Source organism: Vicugna pacos, chromosome 20, assembly GCF_048564905.1.
Source record: "Vicugna pacos chromosome 20, VicPac4, whole genome shotgun sequence".
In the NCBI taxonomy this organism is placed as follows: domain Eukaryota; kingdom Metazoa; phylum Chordata; class Mammalia; order Artiodactyla; family Camelidae; genus Vicugna; species Vicugna pacos.
In genome coordinates, this window is record NC_133006.1 from 15,666,055 (window position 1) to 15,689,073 (window position 23,019).

The window sequence follows — 23,019 nt, forward strand, 5'->3', positions numbered from 1 at the left end:
CAGTTAATTTTTGTCCATCTTTAGTAGGTGGCGCTTGTGAATTGATCTCAACCCTTCTTTGAATCTCTTTAAAATTTTAGCCTATATCAGTTCGGGAAATAACAGGCTAAACTCTCCACCATTTAAAGTCGGTGTTTCTAATCCTGTATTTACCTCTTTTAGGATTTAGGAGAAGTTTCTTGTTTCTAATGCTACATGTTTATCCATTTCATCCTTTTTTTTTTTTAACTATCAAATTTAGATCTTGTATTAACATTGTTATGGTGATGTTAGCTGCCATAATCATCTCCTGATTTTCAGGGGTTTAACACGATAGAAGTTATTTCTCGCCCTTAAAACAGCCAAATGCAGGTTTTCTGGCATGATTGGCATTCTGTCCACAAAGGTAATCCCAGGGACCCAGACATCTTCCATCTTGTGACTCTGTTATACCTTAGAGGATACAGTATCAGTGGGGGCAACAGCACCCCAGGGGACAGAATTAGTTCTTGGGGCCAAAAAAATCTTACATTTTTGTGCATAAATCACAGATGTACCTATGGTACAAGAACAGATACACAGTGTATCTGTGGTATTAAAATTTCATGGAGGAAGGCAACCAGAAAAAAAAAAACTATCTGAAAAGGCTCCTTATAGGGACAACAATGATGAAAAAAGGTTGAGAAACATTGCTCCAGGGCATAGGAGTAACCTGTATTCGGGTAGAAGGTTAAAAAGAAGGTGATGAAGGCTCACCCACTTCTTAGCCATCTTGGCTCCAAAATGACAGAGACCTCTTAGCCCACATTGCACTGATGGGAACTAGTCTCGAGGTCTCACTTGCTGCAGGAGGAGCTGGAAGGTGTGGTTCCTGGCTGGGCAGCTGCCCCTCAGTGGCAACTCTGGGCCAAATAAGGGGGAGGGGAGATTTTGCAGCATGACTGCCCACCAGACACATGGGTCAGCAAACTTTTTCTTAAAGAGCCGAGGAGTAGATATTTTAGGATTGCAGGCCATGTGGTCTCTGTCACAGCTACTCACTCTGCTTATTGTGGCCGAAAGCAGCCATAGACACTATTTAAGTGAATGGGTGTGGCTGTGTTTCAATAAAGTTTTATTTACATGAGCAGGTGTTTGACTGGCCTGAAGGCTGTGATTTACCATCCCTGCCTGTCTCTCCACCTGCTGACCTTTCAGAGCTTTTCCCGCATTCTCTCCATTCCCTGTGCCTACATGGGACCTGCAGCTTCCCCTTGACTAAACGAGGGGGGTGAGTCCCTGGTTTTTCTGGGTGAAGAGTGGGATGGGGTCTGACCCTCAACCAAGTGAAGTGTAGAGGTCTCAAGTCTGGAGAAGGGGAATGCACCTTGCATGTGACAGTGTGAAACTAAGCCATCCCCACATCTCATGTCCGCTGCCACCTGACATGACAGAGTATCTGACACACGGAATAAGTGCTCGGACAATGGTGACAATTCCTGTATTCAGTGCTCAGGGGTCACTTAATTAAAAGTACTTTCCTTAGGTGAAATAAGTCGTCAGAGAATATGGGCCTCTGCTTCTCATAATAGAAAATATACCATATTTTCAGTGGATTATTTCAATGAGTAAGGCTAATATTTTAATAACATGGCCGTATGCTTATGTTAGAAACAATACAAAATTATATATACAATATGATCTCAAACCACAGTATCTTAAACGTTTAGCAAAAAAAGCAGGGGGAGAATAGTCTCACAGTGATAGACTATGAGTGGTTTCTCTTTTGTATAGGTTTAAACTTTTATAGTGAGCATGCTTCCTTACAGGTGGAGAAGAGTAAATGTTATTTTAAAGCTATAGGGGAAGGGAATTAGGGCTAAGCATGAGTGTTAGTAAGAGTGTCTACCTGCTTGTGCACACACAGATGTGGACCTGATAAGCCACCAGAAATTCTGTTGGAACAAGTCACTGTGAGGCAGTCTGTCCTGCTCGCCCTCCCTCAAATTAGAAAGGCTTCTTCACACAGCGACCACGGAAGAGTTCCAGCCTGTTTTTCCACTGAGATTCTTCTCATTGCTGAGTGATGAGAACCTCATCCAGATTCTCTTTCCACTGAGGCGGGACCAGCCTCTCCGGATGAGTCAGTGAGATTATCAATAGGGTGAGGAACAGGGGCGTGCCTAGGGTGAACTGCATTTCATAGTCATTGGTCATCTCGGCCACTCCCCTGGGTCTGTGAGTTTACTTGACTTTGGGGAGAAATGAAATTGCTTGTGCCCTAAAGTGCAGTGTCGATCACCCACCTGGTGGCCTGACTTCCAGGTACCCCCTGCCCCTGCCTTGACACCCAGTTCTGTAGCAGTAACCAAGCTCAAGATCATACTGGAACGCTCCTAATTGTTCAGGCCCATTTTGGTTCTTTGTTTGCCTCTTCTAGGTATGGGGTGGTTGGGTCTGGGGGCCCTCCCTCCATGTCACACCCACCTGAGTCTCTTCTCTCCAGCCCGTGGCTGTTTCTTCTGGCCTCAGCCTGAGCCCTCCACACTCATCAGATCTGTAGTGTTCCCAGCCCTGAGCCCCTTCCCTAGGACAGCGTGGCCTGTCTCCCCTCACCCAGGGCCCTGTCTTGACTCTTCAGGGACATCAGCTGCTTGAAAACTGCTCTCCTTGGCATCTGCCTTCGTGGCCTGCCTGTCTTTGTTCCAGGACCTCTGTCTTAGCTCCAGATTAGGTTGGGGTGACCCTATCACAGCTCTTGCCTCCACCATGGCTCCTGTATTCTGATTGGTGATCTGAGCACCCTCTCTTTCATCTCAACACACATACCCTGGACGCGGATGTGACGGGTGTGCCCATGTAGAAGGACTGCACTCTGGCAGGCCCAGGCCCCTGTTCATCCTCTGTGTGTGTGTCTGTATGCACGCGGACTTCGTACTGTGACTTGCGAGTCCCTGTACCAGGGCATCTCGACCTCAGCACTACCCACATTTGAGCCTGATGATTCTGTGTTGAGAGAGGCCGTCCTGTGCATTCAAAAATGTTTAGCAGCCGTTTTCCCCATGTTGTATAATATATCCTCGTAGCTTATTTTATGTCTGATACTTACTACCTCTTACTCCTTTACCACTATCTTTTCCCTCCCCCCTTTCCCTTTCCCAACTCGTAACCAGTAGTTTGTTCTCTATATCTGTGAGTCTGCTTCTTTTTTGTAAACTTCACTAGTTTGTTGTACTTTTTAGATTCCACATACAGGTGACATCATACAGTATTTCTTTCCCTGTCTTACTTTACTTAGCATAGTGCCCTACAAGCCCATCCGTGCTGCTTGCACGTGGCAAAATTTCGTTCCTTTTTATGGCTGAGTAATATTCCATTGTATATATATGTATATATATATATCACATCTTCTTTATCCAATAACTATAAATGGAGTATAATCTTTAAAAATTATCAATCACTATATTGTATACTTGTAACATATAATGCTGTACAGCAACTATACTTCAATTAAAAATTTTTTTTAAATGTTTAGCAGCATCCCTGGCCTTTACCCACCAGATGCTGATAGCACCTCCCCAGTTGTGACAACCAAGTATGTCTCTGGACATTGTCAGATATCCTCTGGAGGGCAGAAATCACGGCAGGTTGAGTACCACTACACCACATGGTGGGAACTTCCCTGCCATCACTCCTTCTACCTCTGTCCACCCCCTGCGCCTGCTGTGTGCACACCCATCCCTGCCTCGGGGCCATTGCTTCCACTGCTGTCCCTGTTGCTTTGAACATCCTCTTCTCCAGTCTTCATTTGTTGGTCCCCGGGGCCTCAGCTCAACTGACACCTCCCCAAGGCCTTTGCTGAGGCCCTATGTGAGCAACCCAATTGCTCCACTGTATTTATATTTCTGTTTTATTTCTGGTTAAGTCCTCTTTAGACTCTATCTGACCTCGTTCCCTACTGCTTTCCTCCCCCTCCTCCCTGTTCCAGCCATGCTGGCCTCCTCCTGGTTCTCCCTCAGTCACACCAGCCTTGTGCCCTCCTCGGGGCCTTTTCCCTCACTGACCTCTCCACCTGGCACACTCTTTCCCCAGATGGACCCAGTTTGCTCACCTCCTTCAGGGCTTTTTTCAGCTGTCACCTTCTCAGTGAGGCCTTCTTTGACTCCTTCCCATTTCATGCTTTATTTTCCCCTGTAGCATCTATTAACTACCTAACAGACTATGTATTTTAATTATTTATCGCATTTTCTATTTCCCCCTCTTAAAATGAAAGCACCACAAGGGCAGGGGGTTTTGTCTTCCTTGTTCACGGCTGTTTGCCAATCACCTAGAACAATGCCTAGCACGAACAGGCACCCCACAGAGTTTTTGGGTGCGTGAGCTTTATTTCTCAAGGCTTGTTAGGGTCTCTGCCCTGACATCACTGTGGACATGTGAAGCATCGGGTGAGCTTAGATTCTTGCGAAACCAGAGGCGTGGGTTGACGAAGAGTCCACAGACAGCGTAGAACCATACACTAAAGCATATTTTCTTGTGACTAAGGGTATTTACAAAGCACAAAGTGGTGAATTTGCTTACAGTTCTTCTTTTACTGGTATTGGGCAGAGTACTGCCTTTAGCTGTGAATTTGATTTACCACGCCCTGGTGAGGTTTTATTTCCTTATATGTACATGTGCTTGTCTAAAAGCAGTTATTAGTTTGTTCTTAATGATAAGCCACGAGAGACTGGACGTCCACCACGATGGCGCCCTGTTAAGGGGCCGTGTTTAAAAAGTGCTAAATAGAAGCAAGCCCTGTGGCCACACCTCTGCCTATCCCCTACCACCCAGGAACTTTTAATTTCTTGTATCTCCCTATTCCTGTCTTGTTCCTTTGCTTTTCCTTTTACTGGGCTCTCTTCTTTGTTTCCAAATATCCATCCTTACCTCAGTAGCCTCTAAAGACTAGTCTTCCAGGAAGCTGGGTGGAAATGAGGCAGCAACACCTTCCCTCTTAGAGTCCAGGAAGCTCTGGACATGACCAGGCGTGTTCTCTCCACACAGCTTGGAGAGCCTAACATTTGGAAGTTCGAGGTCTTCCAAGGAAGCCCCGCCACATGCATCATCAGGGATCTGGTCGACCCTGCTGGTCCTTCCCCTAGATTCTCCCTCCTGTGGTCACGGTGTCCCTGGGCCTCCACAGAGGTTTTTGGGGCTTCAAGGGAATTCCCTATTTCAGGGCAGACATCCAGGAGAGGGCACTGAGCCCCTCTTTGAATGCTAGCAGGGGACCAGGAGGGCTTCGATTTGGAGGTGAGGGATGGAGAAGGGAGGGTGACAGCAGATTGCACAGAGGCCCCTCTCTCCAGCTTATGTAACCGCTCCGAGGAGAGAGAGTGCGATGGGGCTCAGCAAGTGAGTTCCTGGCTGCTTGTCATGTGAAGAAAACTGATGTGAACGACACTTTCCTCCTCTGCTTCCTGCCCTGCTTTTTTGTTCTTTGTATCGTGAATAATGTGAATACAGGAGGAGCCTCATACTTGGGAGTTATTTTTACAAGCTCTCCTCTCTGCTTCAGATGACTCAGAGCTGGGGCCTTCTCTTGAAGACGTTCCTCGGGAAACGCCAGAGAGAGGCCGCGGCCGAGGTGAACTGGGGGTCCAAGTGGGTGTCCTGGCCCCTGACCATCGGGAGCCATGTCCCCTGAAGGGAGGGAGTGGGGCCTGGAAGGAAGGCCTGGCTGAAGGCAGACGCTGCTCCCAGGTTCCCTCAGCCCCACCAGCCCTGCCTTTTTCTCACCATCCTTTTCTGCTCCAGCAGAATCAACCATTGCTGCCTGCCAGTCTGGTGAGGAGCAGAGGGCACTGCCCCCAAGATTGAAAGTTCAGGCTGCTGGTAGACAAGGGGGATTTGCAGGCCCCAGAAGGCTGGTGGCTCTAGTCGAAAGGCATGAAAACTATCTGGACAGTGGTCACCAGGCCCCTAAGGGAAAAGGAGGATTAGAGAAACCTGTTTCCATCTCTCCAGCTGCCCCCACGGCCCCTGTTCTTGGGGAGGAGAGGCTGCATCTTACTCTCTGTTACTTCCAAATGCCACACCCAGCTATAAGACACAGGGAATGTGTGTTGAATAAAGGAATTAATGAAAGGGAAGCACCTTTTCATGTGTAAAGCTGAACTCCGTATGGGCATGCATGTGGCGCGGACCCATGTCCCTGGGGAGGATGGTGGATTCTGCACCTGCTTTAGAAGATGCTTGTGCCCAGACCTGGCACATGGACTGGAAGTTGTCATCACTTTCAACACAGACATCAGCTGGCTTGGACCCTCATAACCAAGCTGAGAGGCAGGAGTGTTGTGTCCTTTCACAGAGGACTAGGGAGATTGGTGGCACAGCGTTGTGCAGTTAGTAAGAGGCATAGCTGAGTTATTCTGCCCTACATCTGCCAACTCTTTGGTGCCCTAGAACCTCAGGAACCCAGAAGGAGAGGCTTCCCTGCTTTTGGAAGACTCCCCACCCTCCTTCGTTCATAGCTGCGGTTCTAGCCTTCCGGGAGAACCAGTTCCTTTCCCTTCTGCTCTGCCTGTAGCGGAGTAGCTGGTTCTCACCCATCCACTGCCCAACAACCCTTGGAAGAATTATGATGGGAAGGCCCCTCTCAAATGCCTCTTCTCTGATGGCTTTGGAGAAAGGGAGATGCTTGGGGAATATACCCTTTTTCCTCCTGCTTATGTGCCTTAGCCCCCATCCGCCTTTCTTGCTGTCCTCTGCTAGGACACACAGTCCCCACCTTAACACCCAGGTGGAGGGAAAAGTTTCAAGTTGATCATTTGAAACTCAGGATACATTTCTGCATGGAAATAGCTTGAACATGATGCTGGGTCTACCCATGATCTATCTGAGACAGATTATTAATAGCATTAGCCAAGTAGAGAGCCAATATTAATATTAATGGTTTCGTTAATTAATTAATAAATAATAAGCCGTCACCATCTCTTGCCTGGACAACTATAGCAGCCTTGTAATGGGTCTGGCCTTTTCCACTCTTACCTTCTTATAGTTTGTTCTCTGTTTGGAAGGTTGATCAAGCTGCATCTCTTCTCTGCTCAGAGCCCTCCAGTGGGTTCCTCTTCCCAGGACCTGGCGCCTGCTTGCCCCACTGACCTCACCCGCCAGAGGACGCAGCCACTATTCCCTCTGCCTGGAACTCTCATCCCTCCTCAGATCACCTGGTACAATCTCAGTCATCCAGACCTCTGCCAGATGTCACCTTTTCAGGTGTCCCAGGACACTTCAGACAGGTGACCTCAGATGCCCATCCTCCAGTGGCTCTTCTTCCCTTCTCCCCCTCGTTGCACTGATCCTACCCATCATTTCATTGCTGGTGTGTTTGCTTGCTTGGGTCCTCTTGGTCTCCTCCCCTAGAACTCCAGCTCCAAAAGGGCACAGACCTGGCTCATTTCCTTACTGCTCTGTGTCCGACAGTAGGAAGAGTACCTAACACACAGTAGGCGCTCAGTCAATACCTCTAAGTAAATAGATGCATGAACAAATGAACGGATGATATGTCTACACCTGACCCACAGGCAGGTTGTGGCTTCTTGTGGAATTTATCACACATTCCAAACATCAAAAATGAACTTCTTCCTTTCCCAGCCCTTGGGATTTGAAGTGTAGGGACTTCATTTTAGTCATCAGTCCATCGATTATTGTGGAAACCAGGACTTCTTACTCTGCATTCTTGGTGAAAATAGATAACTCTTCTCGGGTTCTGAATTTGGTAAAGGAGGAGGGCGAGCATTTTGGTGTCGTAAGTCTCCTGCCTCCAGTTTTACTGAGAACGGCCATGTATTTTTGATCACTCTAGAGCCGGGTGTCTCACCTCGGCACTACTGACATTTTGGACTGGATAATTCTTGGCTGTACTGTCCTGGACACTGTAGGATGTTCAGCAGCTTCCCTGGCCTCTACCCATTTGATGCCAGTAGAACCCCCACCTCAAGCTGTGACAACCAAAAAAATGTTGCCAAGTTTCCCTTGAGCCCAAATCACCCTATGTTGCAAACTAGTGCTCTACCATGTGCTGGAAGCCCATCCACAATAAAAAAATCTATCTTGCCCCAAATGTCAGTAGTGCCAAGTTCAAGGTACCCTGCTCTAGCATAGCACCAGTGGAAATGTTCTATTTTATGCTGCCCAGGGGTGGCCACTTGCCACATGTGGCCATGGAGCACTTAAAATGTGGCTTGTACAACTGAAGAACTGAGCTTTTCCATTTATTTCATTTTAATTAATTTTAATTTAAATAGCCACTTAAATAGGCTGGTGGCCGCCATATTGGCAGTGCTGCTCACACTTCAGCGTCGCATGAATCATCTGGGGAGAGGTGAGCCTGATTCAGCAAACCTGGGATGAGGACTGAGAGCCTGCAATTCTAGTAAATTGCCAGGGAATACCTAGGACCACAGTTTTAGTAAGATGATCTAAGTCTCTAATATAAAAACAAAAATGACATTTCTGCTGCCTGGGAGAGCTTGTTCAAGGACACAGTGGTGTAGGGTAGGATGATGGGGAAAGTACGGTCTGTGAAGTCAGACAGATACTGGTCTAAATCCACTGTTACTCAGCTGTGTGCCTGGGCAGCTCACTTAATCTCTCTGAGCCTCTGTCGTCTCATCTGTGAAACAAAACAACAATCATTCTCACCTTGCAGTGTGATTCTGAGATCCTACATTTGAAAGCACCAGTGCTTGCCTGGCCCATACTTGGCACTCAGGAAATAACAGCAGGTGTTAACTGATTCTTCTGAAGCAAAGGCATCATTGACACAAATGAGCCCTGGCGTTTAGGCCAAGCCTGAGACCCCCCCACCCCCCACCCCATGTCAGAGTCACCCGGATGTTCTTTGGAAAAGCAGGTCCCAGGGCTCAGTCCAGACCTACTGAGTCCAAGCCTCTCACGGTGGGGCCCTGGACGCTTTGTTTTTTTTGTTGTTGTTGTTATTTTTGGTTTTGTTTTGAGGATGGGAGATTGGATGTTTAGCCCTTGATTATTGTGTGCCCTTGCCAGTATCTTTTGTGTTAATTTCTGGTGTACAGCATGGTGATTCAGTCATACATAACATATATGTGTATTCCTTCCCATATCCTTTTTCTTTATAGGCTATTACAAAGTACTGAATATAGTTCCCTGTGCTATACAATAGGACCTTGTTGTTTATCTATTTTTAATTGAGGTAAAATTCACATAGCATAAAATGAACCATTGGCCATTTGAAAGTATAGCAGTCAGTGGCACTTAGTGCGCTCTCAGTGTTATGCAGCCATCACTTCTGTCTAGTTCCAAGGCATTCTCATCACCCCAAAAAGAAACCCCACACCCATTAAGCAGCCACTGCCCATCCTCCCCCTCACCCCGACCCCAGACCCTGGCAACTACCGGTCTGCTTTCTGTCTCCATGGACTTAACCTGTTCTGGCTTTTTCAGATAAAAGGAATCAGTCATTCAGTATGTGACCTTTTGTGTCTGACTCTTTTCACTTAATGTTTTCGAAGGTCTTCCATGTTGTAGCATGTATCAGAACTTCACTCTTTTTTGTGGCTAAATAGTATTCTGTTGTATGTAAGATTTGTTTATCTCTTAGTCAGTTGATGGACCTTTTGGCCATTTCCACTCTGTTGTGAATAGAGCTGCTTTGAACATTCGTGAGCAAGTTTTTGTTTGAGTACCTGTTTTCAGTTCTTTTCGCTATATACCCATGGGTAGAATTACTGGGTCATTGGTAACTCTGTGTTGAAGGTTTTGAGGAGCTGTCACGCTATTTTCTCAAGCAGCCGCACCATTTTCCATTCCTGCCATCAGTGCATCAGGGTTCCAGTTTCTCCACATCCCCAGCAACACTTGATCTTGTTCTTGTTGTTGTTGTTGTTACTGCCAACGTAATGGGTGCAAAGTGAAGCTTCATTCTTACCTTCCCCAGGCAGTCCCTGTGGCCCTAGAGCTGTATTCAGGAGAGCTCTCCCTGCAGTGGGTTAAGTGGCCATCCACTTCTTATGGAGCTGAGGGACTTGTGGGACTCCGCTGAACCCTGCTTTTGTTGGGCTGGTAAAACCTGTCAGAGAATTGAAGTTGTTACTTTGTGTGTGTTTAAGAGGTGGGATATTTTTTTCACACGTCTTACTGCCTTGTTCCACTCCAGCTGCTGTCACGAAACACTACAGAGGAAGGTGGTTTACAAACAACAGAAATTTATTTCACATAGTTCTGGAGGCTGGAGGTCCAAGACCAAGGTGTCAGTGTGATGGTATTCCGGGAGGGTGGCCTTCTCCCTGCTGCATTGCGTGTGACTTCTTGCTGTGTCCTTACATGGCAGAAGGGGTGAGGAGCCTAATGGGATCTCTTTGATAAGGGCACTAATCCCTCTGATGAGACCTTCACCCTCATGACCTAAGCCCCTCCCAGAGCCCCCACCTACTAATAGCATCACCTTTGGGGGTTGGATTTTAACATATGAATGAGTCGGGGTGGGGACATGACATTTAGCAAATAGCACTTACTTCCTCTTCTTTAGTAAAGGGAACTCACCAGGTAGGGAGGCCCGATCAGCAGAGATGACTGCCCCCGTGAGTGAGGTCCCCCACCCCAGTGCCCCGTGGGTGTTTCTGCAAGGCACCTCTGCCTGTGGCTTGGGGCTCTGGAGGGCCTGTCCCAGCATGAACTGGCTTTGAATTCTCCTGTTTTAATGAAATTTAATGTGAACTTTTGCATTCTACTGTGTAGGAGAGCTGAGCCTGATTTAATTTTTAAAATTAGAAGACTTCACCTCAAATATTTAAGTGTATTTCAGGGCTGTATCAGGCTAATCCTGTGGCTCTGAAGATAAAGGTGATAAACCAGGGCTGGTGGACAGAGGAGTGGCAGGGGGTGCTGTAGTGGGAGTGCTTTAATGAAGGAAACAGTATTCCTCTCTGACAATGAGGATTTTGTTCCCTCTTCCGGAATTTCCTCAAATTTAATCTCTGGGATGGAAAACAACATTTCAACGATACATTATATCCACAAGCAAAGGGAGCAAGGTCCTACGGTAACTCCCTGGGCCACTTCAAGATTGCTTGAGGACATAAGCCCAGCACCCACAGCCCCCTTAAGTCAGCAGTTCTCAGCCTTGGTCACGAATTACAACTACCTGACAAGCTTGAAGCATTTTGATTTAATGGGTTTTGGTAAAACCCAGGCATCCGTTTTTTTAAAAGCTCCCCAGGTGATTTTGATGTGCAAACAGGACTGAGAACTGCTGTGTTAGCCCAAGGGACACACTGGTGCAAAAAGCAGACACTTGTCCATGCCCTAGGGGAGCTTACCATCTGACCGGGGAGACCCACTTTTGAATCACATAATTAATTAATTGCAACTGTGGTAAGTGCTATTGCACACTTGCTTTTCCAGAGGGTCGACCAAGTCTCACTGCAGCTATAATCTGAAAGCAAACTAGATATGAATGAGCGGGAGCCAGGAGAAGAGCATCCTTCTCAGGACCAGCATGTGCAAAGGCCCTTGGATAGGAAAGACCTTGGAGTGTGTGAAGACCTGAAAGACAAGCTGGCTGGAGCTGTGAGCAAGAAGTTGGAAGGCCTAAGGAGGTTGGAGAGTGGTTGGTGGCCCACCATCCGTTGTCAGCCTATGATGAGTCCATCTGATGTGCTCTCAATGTTAGAGCTGCCGTGATATTGATGCGAATGGTCCAGCTTCTGTGTTCTGGGATAACAGGTGCATGAAGGCCTGATCAAGTGGCCCACCTGTATCTCATAATAGTCTGAGCAGGACCCCCCCCCAGTGCTTGTAAATTATTCTTTTTTCTCAACCCCCATGGAGGGAAGAGTAGGGCATCACCAGAAGAGGAGAGATGTTTGGAGAGAGAATGGGAGTTTTCACCGCATCGAAAAAGCTTCCAGGCCTCTTCTGGCTGTTGATGGAATGTGTGTCACTTGAAAATTAGATCTTCTTCCGTGTCACTGTCAGCTCTACGTAGGAGAATTCGTTTGACAGAATGGGTGGCCCCCAAGTGACTGGAGTCTAAGATTTCTCATTGCATTGATTACTCTGCCCTGTTTCTTAGATGTGCTTAGATTAAATCTCCAAATTTAATTTCTCCTCCTCCTCCTCAATTTCTCTTTCCTCCCTCTCCTGCTTTTACTTCTTTTTAAAATCTGTGCCGATTTCCAATTGATCGTGGGTGGCATGGAGGGAGTTCTTCCTGCTTCTTTCAGCCTGGCTTACTGTTTCAGAAGCCTGTAGTTTATCGCCTGTCCCACCTCCCCTCCCGGGCTGCACCCTGCTCCTGGCCTGGTGGGACGTGAGCTGTTCTTTTCATGTTAACTGCTTTGTGGCTGACGAGAACCCTTCCTCTTTGGTTTGAGTCTCTCAGTACCCATTTAAAATGTTCATGTCCATGTTAATGTCTTCCCTCCCATGGCTCAAATCTTCATTCCCCTCTTAATCTCTAACAACAGCGTGGGATGAAAGGCGGCGTTAGTCACTTCCAGGGGCAGAAGGGACACTGAGGCCCAGCTAGCAGTGTACGGCGGGGAAGATCCTGGCCTCGCCTAGTGGCTTGCTGCCTGGGGGTCCCTGGGGCTGTGTCCTCATTGGTCACCCGTCCTGGAAGGCACTGTGGTGAGAAATAGGAAAGGCTTCCGGCTTTCTATTCTGGCTCCACCACTCTGTTTTGTGGTCCTGGACAGTCAGCAGGCCTCTATTGCCTCGCTTGTGACATGGGGATTCCAGCAGTGACTCTGTGGGAGTGTTGTCAACATTAGGGGCACCGTCTGGAGAGTCGCAGCAGCAGGCCTGGCCAGTGTTTAGGCCTTCAGGATGTGGTTGCTGTTCCATCTCCTCTACTGTCTGAAACTCAGCTAATTGTCCAAGAGCACCCAGGTCATTGGGGGTGGAGCTGAAACTGGAACCCAGGTCCACTGGCTGCCAGCCCAGAGCTCCTGGGTAGAGCTCTCCATAAGTCTCTGGATGGAATCCGGAGAGGGTGAGCCTGGGGCCGATGAGGTGAGACTGAGGGACTGTTAGCCCTGGTGCAGAGTGGGACTTCCAAGCTGGGAACTCTCAACACAGTGGCAGAGACCTGGAGGGTACATACCAAGAAACTGAGTCATCGGAACACCTGTGCCCTTGCAAAGCTGCCCTGCAGCCCCAGTACCAGCTGGGAAATTGTTTCATGGATTCCCGTTGATTTACACCTTGAGGGCAGGGCATAGCTGTCCCCCATCCCTGGTGCATGAGAGTAGTGCTGTCACTTATCCAGGGCCTGCTGGGAACCAGGAAATGTGCTCAATGTGGGACCTGTGCTCTTGCTGATCTCCCAGCAAGGGAGGCACTGCTAACCCCGTTCTACGGAAAAACCAGGCCAAATGGCCAGTGAGAGGCAGGGCCAGATTTGAACCCAGGTCTGCTTGGCCCCAAAGCTCATGTTCTGTGCATGAAATTGTGTGACCTTCCGTAGAGTAACATCCACTACGAGGCTTCTCCAGCAATCATTTTAATACTAGAACACACGTTTGCCTCCCAAAACCCACACCCACTGTCAGTCTATGTCAACACTAACCAGCTAATTCTTAACCACTGGCCAAACTGGATTTGGTCAAGTTACCACTGTTGAAGAGAAAAATAGATAAGAGTCCTAAAACGTACTACAAAAAGGGAGAGAAGGCAAGGTGGCCCCTGTTAGATGCCTTGTACCAGCTTAGGAACAGGGAGAATTTAGCAGACCTGTACCTTATTTTCCTGGCTTGCCCTCAGTAACTACTTGGTCACTTTTGGAAAAATCTGCACATCTGTAATGCACACCCTGAAAACCACAGTGATTGAAGCGTGATGTGAGGCCGAGAACTGATTTGATCCTTATTACGAGCCTCCTTTCATAGCTAGAACGTGCCATGTTCCTTCTGTCACAGGACCTTTGCACAGTCTATTCATTGTGCTGGCAACACCTTTTCTTTCTATTTTTTCCCTCCTGTCCTCCCTGTTTTGCTTCACTAATTTATTCTTAGGGCTCAGATGAAAGACTGACTCTTTGGGAAACACCACTGACCCTTTTCTGTGCTAAATCTACCCCGTCGTACACTGTTACAGCAGCAGCCACACTTCTTCAGAGCACTTTGCTGTTATAATTATTTCTGATTTGTTAATGCTGGTTTCCCCCACGAGACAGTAAGCTCCTTGAAGGCAGGGACCATATGGGTCCTGACTGTTGTTTGCCTAGTGCTTTGCACTTGCCTGGTACCTCATAGGCACTCAGTCAACATTAATTAACCAATGGATGGTTGGATAGATGGCTTGAGCCAGTTAAGTGCATTCCCTTTCCCTTAACTCCAGCCAGTATAGTCTTCTTGCAGGGAAGGGGAATTGTAATTACCTGTTTATACGTCTCCCTTGGGTCTCTTTGAAGAAGAAGGCCTCTTAAGAACCCTAGAATCTAGCCAGCACCTGGCATAGAGCAGATGACCAATAAAAGTTGACTGTGTCATTGTCTAAGCTTTTATCTTGCCCACGAGACTAGTTCCAAGGACTCGTGCTCCTGTTGGGGAGCTGGGAGCGTTCTTTGCCCGTGTGGAGAGTAAGGATGGCACACTTACTCGTGCAGGCTGAGGAGAGTAGTTTCTCGCTTCCCACCTCATGCCATGGTTCAGCTTCTTAGTAAGGTCTGCTGTTGCAGTTGCCAGTTACTCTGTTGACTTATTTATACATAAATAGTTATTCCCATAACCTTCTCTTCGCCAACATTCAGAGATAACGATATACAATCTTTATAACATCACAGACATCGCTTCAAAAGCATTCTTTTGCAGTAGGAATGTTTATGATGTGCTTATCGCTAGAATTTCATGAGCAACAAACTCCCAAATTGCAGATGATTTAGCATTTGAAGCAGGGAGTGAGACTGTATTTGTGGATGCATTTTTTTTTTAAAAAGGGACTTTGAAAAGGGAAGTTTTTCTTCTGCAGAGATATCTTCTAAAGTTTAAAATAAGAACTGCTTAAAAGCTGAGAGTCTAGAGGCATGAGCACTTTCTCTTAAACATTCAAATGGGGGAAAATGACTTGTAATCTCTCCCTTAAGTATTAAGGCAATAGGCATTTAAAGGCTTTTTTTGGGGGGAGCTGGCTGTCACAGACAAAAGATTTCTCAATTTAAAAAAAAATCATTTTTATAGCATTAAATAGGAGGAATGAACACCAGCAGCCCTCTTGACATTTTGGAGACAATTTACTTTCTGAAACACTGTGTTCTTCCCAGTCAGGGTGGTAGCTTCGGCCGAGATGGCCGTGGTTAGGGTCGGACTTTCAGGGTGGAGAAGGACAGGACTCCAGGCATAACTTCGTCCAGGTTCCCGTGAGGCCAGTGAGTTGGTGTCACCACCGCTGTCCAGGCACCCCAAAGCCACACTTCTTTCCCAAGGGCCCTGCCATGACTCTCCTTCCTGGAGAGAAACTGAACGATCTGAACTGCAGTCCAGAGGGTGAATTTGACATCGTTTTTATTTCTAGCCGCCCTCTCTGAACCAAGAACCCAGCCAGACATCTCAGGAAGGTTGCCCTCTATATAAACATTTACTGTAGCACTGTTTCGTGGAATGGTGCAGGTCTGCAGACTGTTGACCGGTCCAGAAATGAGTACAGAAATTGAGAGTAATTGCTTAGAAGCTCTTATGCACATTTGACAGTGATCTGTTGCATCATTAAAAAGTAGGCTTGTACTTTGTATGAATATTTCTTTTCATTTCATTTTTTTCTTTTTCTGATATTTTATAAAAAATACTCATCTGTGTTGGGTCGGAAATTAAAACAAAAACCAAGAACTAGTCCTTCCGCACAAATAGCTTGAGAAGCCCTGTGCTGTGGCGCTTGTAAGCTGCCTCTGCTCCCAGTGGGACAGGTAGGCTGCTGAATGAATTTGGGGAAATCACAGCACTTACCAAATTATCTTGTAATGAAACACGTGTACGTGTCTCTTTCTCTTGCTAGGCTGTTGCTGGAGAGCAGGGACTGCGTCTAATTCATCTTGGTAGGCTCGTTCCTTAGAGCCCTTCCTGGCACATGGGAAGGACATGGGGAACATCGTCCAGTGCATGTCTGCTCCCCAATGACATGGAGTGGGTGAGGCCAGCCTCTCAAGCTCCTGCACGTTCTGGACAGTGTCCTTGGCAGGCTGGTGATGGACGGCTAGGAGCAGACAATGAAGAAGTGACTCTTCCTTCCCTTTTCCCCACAGAAACAGGCCTCCTCTTCCCACCTGCCCAGCAGCATGAGAGCAGCATGACTGGCCGGCCACAGGAGAAGCCCCCAGAGCCAGGCCCCCAACTCAGCCATCTGCTGCGGAGGTCACGGTGAGCTTGCTGTCCTTCTCCTGCAAGTTCAGGCATTTTCATTTTAACTAATTCTCTGTGCTTTTGTAATCCTTCATCATGTGCTGGAAAAATGGACTTTACTAGGACATGGGTAGACTTGAAAAGTGCATATCAGCCTTGAGGCTGGGGCAAAATGTGTTCATTTCCATTAATGGAGAGGCCAGTGGTGGAGCAGAAAAGACCCTGAATTGAGTTTCTGGGGCTTGAAGCTCTCATTATTCCTCTACTTCCTCCTTAATCTGTGACCTGGGACAGATTGGGTATCCAGGGAATTGGGGTTGAAGGAACCTCTGGAATAAGATAGAGTTGGAAGGATGGCCCGTTCGTGGTCTGGAACTCCCAGGACTCCTGTCCCACGCAGGGTCATAAGGGACCTTAGAGGATCAGCCAGGCCAATTCCCAGCCAATGTTGTACAGTGAATTGTCAGAAAATTCTTCCTGCTATTGGAACAAATTCTTCCTCTCTGCAGTTTCTATCTATTGTCCTCTGCTCTGCCACATGGAGCCACAAAGACTGGGCTTTCAAAGACTCTTCCATGTGACTCTCTCTTGATTTGAAGATGGCTGTCATGACTCTGCTTTTCTTATTTGTGTAAATTCTCCCTGGAGACTGGCACCACTCCCTTTGTCCTCTTGTTCCCCTCTGTTTTGGGAAGGGCTTCATCACCTCCAGTGATGGTCCGCCAGGTGCTCACTCGACCTGTGCTATTCTCAACAGAGAATCCTTCATTCACCATTCTTCCTTCAGGACATATTAAGAGCCTCCTCTGTGACAGTCACTGTACTCTGAAGATACATCAGTGAACAAGAAAGACAGGGTCTTTATCTTTTTTAAGACAAAATAGGCTGGGATTCTTAGAGTTTGAAAGAACCATGGAACCATTTCTGTGGGCTCCTTTTAAATATTTTCTCTCTTCAACTTTTTTCTGTTGTTTTGTGAGTACTTGAAAAAATGTATATCTCTAATTATTAGATATATGGTAGTTTCCTATATATGATCATCAAAATATGTTAATTCATTGTGCTGTTCAAATCATCTCTAATGTGTCCTTTTCTGTTTTTGTCTGATTAATCTTTCAATTATCGAGAGAAATGTGTTAAAAATCTCCCACTGGATTTGTCCATTTTTCCTTGTAGTGCCCAAAATTTTACTTTATATATTTTAAGGCAATACTATTTGGTACATAGGTATTTTGAACTATAGCCTGCTAATCAATTGGGATTCATTTCTACCATCTTTATATACTTGAGATGTTTTGCTCCTTCTTTTCAGTTGAGATGTTTTTCCCCACTCATTCCATCTTCCATCTTCCTATCTGGAAGTTTTGTGCCCTGTATCTGTTCTTTCAGTGTTTATCCCATCTCTTTTAACAGGCATACTTAACAAAGTCTGAAATTAATCAGTGTCTTTACCTTCCTCCCAGACAATACAAGAATCATAAACTGGCTTAATTCTAACCACTGCCTCTCCCGATTTATATACAACTGTTATCCTGTGTTTTCATTCTATCCTGTATTTTTCCCTACAAGTTAGACATCATTGTTTTATACAGTATGTGTTTGTATAGGTTTATCCATAATCTTTTTTTAAATGTATATATATATATATATATATATATATATATACACATTTAAATATATATATAATTGAAGTATAGTCAATTTATAGTGTTGTGTCAATTTCTGGTGTATAGCACAATACTTCAGTCATATATGAACATGCATATATTCGTTTTCATATTCTTTTTCACCATAAGCTACTACAAGATATTGAATATAGTTCCCTGTGCTATACAGTATGAACTTGTTGTTTATCTATTTTATATATATTAGTTAGTATCTGCAAATCTCGAACTCCCAATTTTATCCCTTCCCACCTCTTTCCCCCCTGGTAACCATAAATTAGTTTTCTATGTCTATGAGTCTGTTTCTGTTTTGTAAAGAAGTTCGTTTGTCTTTTTTTGTTGTTTTAGATTCCACATATCAGTGATATCATATGATATTTTATCCACATTCTTATCAGTATCTTTTCTCACCATTATTTCATGGATCTGAGATCATTTTCCTTCTGCATGAAATAAACTCTTAGCATTATCCTTTAGTGAGAACCTGTTGGTGGAAAGCTTTCAAGTTGTTTTTGTTTTGGTTTGGTTTGAAACTGTCTTTATTTTGCTCTCAGTTTTGAGAGCTATCTTTCCTGGGTGTATTCTCTTCGAGCATTGAAGTCTTTGTTCCACTGCCTCTGGCTCTGAATGTTGCTGTTGAGAAGTTGGCTGTCGGTCTAATTGCTGTTCCTTTGTTAGTGACCTGGCATTTCTCTCTGGGTATGTTAAAGATATTGTTGTTTTCTTTGGTGTTCTGCTGCTTCATTGTCATGTAAGTAGGTGTAAATTTCGCTGTCTTTATTCAGCTTGGGTTTTGTTGGGATTCCTAGAGATAAAGAAGGATGTGTTTCAACAGTTCTGGAAAATTCTCACCCTTCATTCTTTGAGTGTTGTCTCTTTCCCATTCTCTCTTATATCTCCTTTTGGTACTCCAGTTAGACTTAGGATGGACCTTCTTATTCTGTTCTCTGTATCTTTTAACCTCTGTTCCATATTTTTCACCTCTTTGAACCTCTGTGCTGAACTGTGAATAATTTCTTCCAATCTGCCTTCCATTTAATTTATTCTGTATCTCAAATGCTATTTAATCCATCCATTGACTTTTTTTCCCCTTTCAGTTTCTTTATTTATCATTTCTAGAAGTTATGGTCCATTATTTTAAAAATCTGCTTGATTTTTTTGTCTTATTTCTTGTTCATATTTGGAATCTTCCTTTCTTTCTTTCTTTCTTTCTTTCTTTCTTTCTTTCTTTCTTTCTTTCTTTCTTTCTTTCTTTCTTTCTTTCTTTCTTTCTCTTTCTTTCTCTTTCTTTCTTTCTTTCTTTCTTTTTCTTCCTTCCTTCCTTCCTTCCTTCCTTCCTTCCTTCCTTCCTTCCTTCCTTCCTTCCTTTCTTCCTTTCTGCATTTATTTAATATATTGAAGTAGCTATTTAGAAATTGCAGAATTTCATGTCTGGTAATGGCAGAATCTGAAATCTGATTCTGCTCTCTGTTGTTTCTGCTGGCTAGTACTCACAGTGCCTTGTTTCCTTGTTGGTGTTACTTTCTGTGAGCTGCTTATTTTCTTTGGAACTTTACCGTTGGTAATTTTTTGAGGTATGGATTGAAGTTGATTTTTCTAGAGAGGTTTTGCATTAACTTCTGCTAGTTGCCTGGAGGCATTCCTAACCAAAAACCACTTTGAATGAATTTCCTACCTAAAGCTTTTCTGGTGACATAAATAGCATGAAATCAAACTGCAAACCTGTGTGAGGTCCAACTTACGGGTTCAGATTTCTACCCAGCCCAAAGTCAGGTTTCCTTGTAGACCCTTCTGTGTTAAGGGTCTTTTTCTCATGCACTGAGGGTGGAGCCTTTTGGAGGCCCAGTTTTATAAAGGACCTCAGCTTTTTCTTGTGTTTCCTGAATGCTCTGTGGCTCTTGTGGGAAACTTAGAACCTGTAGAGTTCAGGAAGAGCCCTCAAGGCTAAAGACAGCTTTGCTGCTAGCTTACATCCAAGGTTCCTGCTTTTGGTTTTATTTTTGGTCTTCGAAGAATCCTTCCATTTATACCAGTCCACCAGTGTGCATACAGTTTTTATATTTTAAATTTTATCTAGCATGTTAGTTGTTTCAGTTGGGAAGGTCAGGTAGGGGTATCTGGTCTGCCGTGTTGCCAGAAAGTCTGTCTCCTTTCTTCTCCGCCACAGTAGCCCTGTGGGTAGGAATTACTATTCCTTGTTGACGGAAGAGTGAACCAAGACTCAGAAAGGACATGTAACTGGCTGTAGTCACAGGGCTAGCAGGTGACAGACCGGGAAGGGAGTATGCCCCTATCCTATCCCCCTTTACCACTGTTGCTCTCCCAAAAATAACTGTTGACCATTTTTGGGGGATTCACTTTAGCTCAAAAAGGATATAAGTTCCTCCAGAATGCTTTAAATAGCTGGACAGCTTTACAAAATTTGTTTACAAATCTATTGTTTATCTTCCTCGAGAGAGGAAATGGCTTCTGCATATTTTGTGGCTTATTTCTCCTGTGGTCACCAGCAACTTTCCTGCTTCATTCCCACTTGGCAAAGACCTCCCGGACCCTCAGCCAGATCTCAAGTGCACCTCCTCCAGACCCCAGCTTCCTCTTGTCCTCGTGTTCTCTCCTCACTGTCTTCCCTTCCCTGTGCCTCCTTTCTGCACCCCCAACCCCGTCCTTCCTGCTGATGGTTTTCCTGTCTCCAGCTGGTGTGCCTTTCATCAGAGGGGAGGCCACAGAGCACATAGAGTTTTCGGGCTTTGAGGGCAGGAGAAAGAGCTGAGTTTGAACCTAGCTCTGCTGCTCAGTAGCTTCATCTCTGAGCTTCAGTTTCTTCATCTGCAACATGGGGACCATAGACAGAGCTGTTCCAAGGACTAAATGAGACATGATGTGTGTATGCAGAGCTTGTAACAGGAGCTTGGAGTGTCACAGCACTTGGTTCAGGGTAGTCAGTACTATTATGACTGAGAACAGACCCCTTCAAGGCTCATGCCCTTGTTCAGTGATGCGCTCATGTTGACAGAGCTGGTTTATGAAATGTGATGGAAATGAAGGCAGAAATCTAGGGTCAGTGTGGGATTCCCAGCCTCACTGAGGTGTTTTATTTTTGCTTGTTTTTTTTTTAAATAATCTGAGGGGAGACAGAACATACTGGTCTGGCCTGTTTGCACAGACTACAAACCATGGGTTCTAGAAATGGGGCGCCTCAGCATCTCTGCCCTCCCTCCCTCCAAGATGTTCCCTTATCATGGAGCCATGAGGGGGCTGGAGCCTCAAGACACCACTTGCTGGGGAGTTTTCCCTGGTGGAGTCCCCAGGTCGATGGATGGTGCATCCGTTCTGCTGGACACGTGGCTAGGAGGGGCAGGATGGTGGTCTTCACTGTCCATTTTACTTCCATTTTTATAGCTGACATGACTCCTTTTTATTTCACACACTCCCTTCTCGTAAGTGGCTTAATATTACACTCAAATTGGTGTCACTTCCTGATTTGATATCTATCAGGCAACAACTTTTTCAACACCTGCTATTTGTAGTGACTAGGCTTTGTACATTGGGCAAGTGTTATTAAAAAATGGGTAGAGTTGCCGTGATCCTAAAACTATTCAGAAAAATAGTCTATTCATTTAAAAAAGATTTGATAACCAAAAAAATGCATAAAGAATCAAACACCTTCATAAGATTAAGTGCCAGGTATTCAGAGTAGGTTTCCAAGGGCAACAGCCTTGTGCCCTTGAGTGGTCAGGGAAGGCTTCCTGGGGGAGACTGGAGGAGGCTGGAAGAAGGAGATTGGAGCTGACCCCATGGTGCAGGTAGGGTGAGGGGCTGGAAAAGGAAATTTGAACATTGTGAGTGTAGAAGTGATCTGAACTGAGGTTTAGAGATGGGCATTCTCTAGAGCCAGTGAGACCCAGTGCAGTACTTCTAGCCCCACAGATGGCCTCTGTGGCCCCTCTTGGACAGCCACCTTCATTAGCATATCAAATGCCCTGAGAAGTCCTGCAGTTAAAATTTGACTGTGTTTCACCAGGTTTCCCAACTGTGTTTGATCACTCATGGCCATTGAACGTGTTGGTCTTGAATGGATTTGCATTTGCCTTTTTGTCTCTCTAACAAATGCTACCAACTCACTTGTGCAAAACAGGGATTGGCAACTTTCTCTAAAAATTCAGTCTGTGAGGATCAAAAAATTATTTGGAGTCAATCATGTGTCTTTTTCCAAGTGTGGCTCAAATATCTAGAAAGGTGGGGATTTCTAGGACCCTGAGCATTGATGTTGTTGCACCAGGGTGGGGCTGACCCCCCAGAGAATGTCGACTTCTCCACCTAGCTGAGGGGCCAGGCCCAACCCCACCCCGTCCCACCCCTGCCTGCAAACCTCAAAGTCTATTAACAGCCTCGCTCCAGATAATGATTCATGCTTCCTGTCCCTCCTCCATTCTAGTTACTCAGAGCTGTGAGCCAAGATTGATTACTTACACCATCCAACTGGCCTTGCCCATGGGGCACTCCACTGGTAGATTAAATATTCTTTATTGGGCAACACCCCACATTGAGTTCTCATTGTCGGCCAAGTCCTACACAGTGAAACAAGGGGTTGTCCCAGAGGCAGATGTGGAAACCATTTCTAGAACTGGGAAGTCAGGACACATCATGTCCAGACTATGTGAGGTGTTCAGGGAGCCTAAGTTACTGTAATTGTAGAGACAAGGAGGTGCTCCAGGTAAAGGACTCATGTTTCCACGACCACATAAAAGGCAATGGAAATGGATTCTTAACTGAATCTTTAAGTGCTTCTTTGTAGCCTGACCATCAGCTCCTTCTTGCTTTTGAGCGATCTTGGTTCTAAAAATTTTTTTCATTAATTTATTTTGGGGGTCCTTGATTTTATTTATTTGTTTGTTTGTTTAGTAGCAGTATTGGGGATTGAACCTAGGACCTCTTACATTCTAAGCATGCACTCTGCCACTGAGCTATACCTACCCCCCCCAAAAAAATTTTAATAATCTTTATTATTACTAGTCATATAGATTATTCTATTTTTAAAAAAT

The 23,019-nt window shown here is 45.5% G+C and overlaps 1 protein-coding gene across 17 annotated transcripts in view; it reads left to right on the forward strand.

The window, feature by feature from the left end:
- The window catches only part of TRERF1 (transcriptional regulating factor 1), a 191,936-nt gene that overhangs the window by 117,195 nt on the left and 51,722 nt on the right, over positions 1 to 23,019 (forward strand). For 16 of the 17 annotated variants that reach the window (XM_031688549.2, XM_015237437.3, XM_006202002.4 and 13 more), the window contains one exon: positions 16,217 to 16,331. The gene's annotated coding sequence lies outside the window, so the exon portion shown is untranslated. Of the gene's footprint in view, positions 1 to 7,016; positions 7,239 to 16,216; positions 16,332 to 23,019 lie in introns of those variants that run through there. The other variant, XM_072944996.1, reaches the window with a different exon arrangement.